This window comes from Equus caballus, chromosome X (assembly GCF_041296265.1).
Source record: "Equus caballus isolate H_3958 breed thoroughbred chromosome X, TB-T2T, whole genome shotgun sequence".
Lineage (NCBI taxonomy): Eukaryota > Metazoa > Chordata > Mammalia > Perissodactyla > Equidae > Equus > Equus caballus.
The window spans coordinates 104,590,207-104,595,000 of NC_091715.1; the positions used below are offsets into that span (position 1 = coordinate 104,590,207).

The 4,794-nt window shown below is 36.4% G+C and overlaps 1 pseudogene; it reads right to left on the reverse strand.

Annotated features, from left to right (window-relative positions):
* Positions 1 to 2,593: 2,593 nt before the first annotated feature.
* Positions 2,594 to 4,534, reverse strand: LOC100054910 (importin subunit alpha-1 pseudogene; annotated as a pseudogene).
* Positions 4,535 to 4,794: the final 260 nt, after the last annotated feature.

Sequence of the window (4,794 nt, forward strand, 5' to 3'; positions counted from 1 at the left end):
TAATTAGACCTTTTTCTATTTGAAGTTAATTTTTGTATATAGTTTGAGATAATGGTCCAACTTCATTCTTTTGCATGTGGATTTCCAGTTGCCATAGCGTCATGCGTTAGACTACAATTTCTCATTGAATGATCTTAGGACCCTTACCAAAAATCAATTCACCATAGATGTATGGGTTTATTTCAAGACTCACAATTCTATTCCATTGATCTATATGTCTTTCAATGCCAGTACTACACTTTTTTGATTACTGTAGCTTGGCTTGTGTTTAGAAATTGAAAAGCGTAAGGTCTACAACTTTGTTCTTCTTTTGCAAGATTGTTTTGCCTATTCAGGGTCACTTGCACTTCCTTACGAGTTTTAGGATCAGCTTTTTCACTTCTGCAAAAAAAAAGAGTGGCTAGAATTTTTATGATGATTTCACTGAATCTGTGGATCAATATGGGGAGTAATGCCATCTTAATATTACGTTTTCTAATCCAAGAACCCAGGATAGCTTTCCATTTATGTCTTCTTTAATTTTTTTCAACAATATTTTGTAGTTTCAGTGTACAAGTCTTGCATTTCCTTGGTTAAATTTATTCCTAAATATTTTAATTTTTATGATGCTATTGTAAATGAAATTTTCTTAATTTCTTTTCAGATTGTTAATTGCTAGTATATAGATTTACACTTGATTTTGTGTGCTTCTTTTGTATCCTACAACATCGCTGAACTCATTTATTAGCTCAAATAGTTTCTTGTGGATTCTTAAGGGTTTTCTTTGTAAAACATAATGTCATCTGCAAATAGAAATAGTTTGCTTTTTCTTTTCCAATGTGCTTGACATTTATTTCTTTTTCTTGCCTAATTCTTTTGGCTAGAACTTACAGTAAAATGTCGAATAGAAGTGTCAGGACTGGTCATACTTGTCTTGTTTCTGATCTTAGGAAAAATGCTGCCAGTTTTTCACCACTAAGTATAGCGTTAGCTTTGGGTTTTAATAAATGTCCATTTATCATGCTGAAGAAATTCCCCTTTATACCTAGCTTGTTGTTTTTATCATGAAAGGGTGTTCAATTTTTCAACCACTTTCTCTTCAACTGTTGAGATGATATCGTGGTTTTTCTTCATCCTATTAATACGTTGTATTACACTGATCAATTTTTGCGTATTGAAACACTGCTACTTTCCTGGGATAAATCTCACATGGACGTCGTGTATAATACCTCTAATATGTTGCCGGCTTCAGTTTACTACTTTTTGTTGAGGATATTTGCAGCTATATTCATAAGAGGTATTGGTATTTTGTTTTCTTTTTTTGTTATGTCTTTGTCTGGCCTTGGTATCAAGGTAATACTGGCCTAATACAATGAGATAGGAAGTGTTCTTCCTTCTATATTTTTGCAAGAGTTTGAGAATAATTGATTTTAATTCTTTTGTAAATATTTGGTAGAATTTACAGTGAAGCCATCTGGCCATAGGCATTTATTTGTTGGAAGTTTTAAAAATTACTAATTCAATCTCTTTACTTGTTAAAGGTCTATTCATATTTTATATTTCTTCTTGAGTTAATTTTCATAGATTTTATCTTTCTAAAAATTTGTCCATTTCATCAAGGTAACCTGAGTATTGGCATACACTAGCTCATGCAATACTCTCTTATAAAATTTTTTGTTTCCCTAAGGTCAGTAATAATGTCTCCACTTTCATTTCTGATTTTAGTAGTTTGGCTATTTCACCTTGGCCAGTCTAGCAACAACATGTCAATACTGTTGATCTTTTCGAAGAACCAACTTTTGGTTTGGTGATCCTCTCTGTTTTGCTATTCTCAATTTTCTTTATCTCTGATCTAATCTTTATAATTTTTTTCCTTCTGCTTGCTTTGCGGTTAGTTTGCTCTTGTTCTTCTAGTTTCTTTAGGTGGAAGCTTAGGTTGTTGAGATATTTCTTCCTCTTTAATCTTGGTATTTGCAGGTATAAATGTCCCTCTAAGTGCTGCTTTTGCGGCATCCCATAAGTTTTGGTATGTCGGTTTTTAAATTTTCATTCATCTCAATGTATTTTCTAATTTCTCTTGTATTTTCTTTTCTTTGACCCACTGATTGTTTAATAGTGTAATGTTTAATTTCCACATATTTGCAAAATTTCCAGATTTCCTTATGATATTGATTCCTATTTTTATTCCCTGGTGGTAAGAGAAGATGTTTTATATATTTCAATCTTTTTAAATTTATTGAGACTTGTTTTCTGGGTTAACACATGGTCTACCCTATAATAAGTTCCATGGCTACGTGAGAAGAATGTGTATTCTGCTGTCCTTGTGTATTGTGCTCTATATATGTCTATTAGGTCTAGTTGCTTTATAATATTATTTAAATCTTCTATTTCCTTGATGGTCTTCTTTCTAGCTGTTTTAATCAGTATTGAATATGGGGTATTTAACTCTCCAACTATTATTGTTGAATTTATTTCTTCCTTAAATTCTATCTGTTTTTGCCTCATATATTTCAGGCTCTGCTGTTAGCTGTATATATGATCATAAATATTGTATTTTCTTGATGAACTGACAATTTATGATTACGTAATATCCTCTTTTTGGAATTTAAGCTTTATTTACAGGACACTGCAAGATATGAAATTCCACGTAGAAATAAGAAACCCATTGAAAGGAGAAGCTTCATACAATATGTACACAGTTTGGAACTGTTCAAGTATAGTTTCGTTGTAAAAAGTACTACAATAACAAACCACATTTAAAAAGAGTTCTTAGTAGAGAAACAGTTAAGACAAACTTATACCAAACACAGCACACAACAAACAACTTTCTGCCTCAGCTGTACAGTCTAAAAGTTAAAGGTCCCCGGAGGGCCATCCTGAACTTGGAATGTATAGCCTTCAGAGGTAGTTTCTGGCACAACATTTTGATCTTCCTCTTCCTCTACAGAGAAATACTTCTCAATCAAGTTTAATGAAGCTTTGTACATAGACTCATTTTCATGGTTTTGTAGAGCTTCAATTTTGTCCAAACCTCCACATTCTTCGATCATTATACTAAGTTTCTCAGTTTCACCTAGTTTCTCAGCAGCCTGAAAGATATTTGAAATGGCATCCAGAATAACCAGAATAATTTTGGTGTCTTTTGCAGTTAAGAGGTTCATCAACGGTTCTATTATGCCACAATGAACAAGGTATACAATCTGTTCAACTGTTCCACCACTTGTATAGTTGGTCACAGCCCATACAGCTTCCTTTTGTGTCTTAAAGTCCGCCTTAGAGAGAACACCAACGAGGAATGGGACTAATCCATGATTCACAACTTGCTGTATCCGGTCCTGGCGGCCAGCTGTGATGTTTGACATTGTCCACGTAGCTTCCTTCTGAATGTTAGTTTTGGGGTTTGTTAGCAGGCTGGGACAGATGGCAAGTGCTCCCGCATCTATTACAACCTGAGTCTGTTCGTCTGTCCCAGTGACAATATTTCCTATGGCTCTTAGTGCAGGAGTCACAATTGGCAATTTAGTAGATCCTAGAAGCTTTACAAGTTGGGGTACCACTCCTGTTTTCACGACCATTTCAATCCGTTCATTTGGACCATCGGTAGGGTAGGAAATGGCCCAACAGGTATCTGCTAATACTTCTGGATCATCATGATGCAGGAGACGAACTAAAGTGGGAAGAATTTGCTCAACAGCATCTAATGGAGGTGCAGGATTCTTGTTGAGACAAAGGTTTGAAAGTGTCCAGGTAAGATTACATAAGTAACCACATGCCAAAGATGACATATCGGGAACTGCAAGAAGAGCCAACAGCGGGTCAACTCCACCATACTTGATCACCAAGTCTCGGAAAACCAAACCATCACCTGCAATATTTCCTAGAGCCCATACGGCTTGTTCACTGATGTGGGCATGGGGAGATGCCAACAGAGAAATGAATGCTGGGATAGCACCTCCCTCTACCACAGCCTTGGTCTGTTCTGATGTCTCGGAAGCGATGTTAGTGAGGGCCCAAGCAGACTCAAACTGAATGGGACTACAATCAGTTCTGCCCAAGAAGGACACAAATTTTGGAATCAAACCAGCCTGGATTATGTTGTCTATGGGGGGCTGTTTTTCTCTAGAAAGCAGTTTCCTAGCAGCTTGAGTAGCTTGGAGCTGGCTTTCCAAATTGTTGCTATTTATGCCTTTGACAGTATCCTCAACAGACCAATTTACAGTGCCCTGGTTGTTGTGGTTTTCCTGTAGCGGAGAAGTAGCATCATCAGGAAAGGAGCTTACATTTCTCCTTTTCAGCATCTGGTCATCTTTCTTAGCTTTCCTCAGCTCCACATTAACTTCTATTTGGCGCCGCCTCATTTCTGTGCTGTCTTTCCCCTTGTTCTTGAATCTGTTAAGGCGGGCAGCTGGGGAATTAGCATTCTCGTTGGAGGACATGGTAATGAGACAAAGAGAGAAAGCTACACAGCCGGCTCAGGATTCCACAGGAGTCGGTGTGGCACGCACACGCTGCGGGTCGGATGCCCTCAAAACGTCCACCACGGCCCAGCCCGAAGATGGTGTGCTACATAATATCCTTTTTCTCTTGTAATAATTTTTATCTTAAAGTGTATTTTGTCTGACAATAATATAACCACACCAGCTCTCTTTTGGTTACTATTTGCATGAAATATCTTTTTCTTCCTTTTACTTTCAAACTATTTGTGTATTTGAATCTAAAGTGAGTCTCTTGCAGAGAGTATAAGGTTTGATCATGATTTTTATCTATTCTGTCCATCTCTGCTTTTTAGTTGAAAATTTTAATCCATTTGTACAT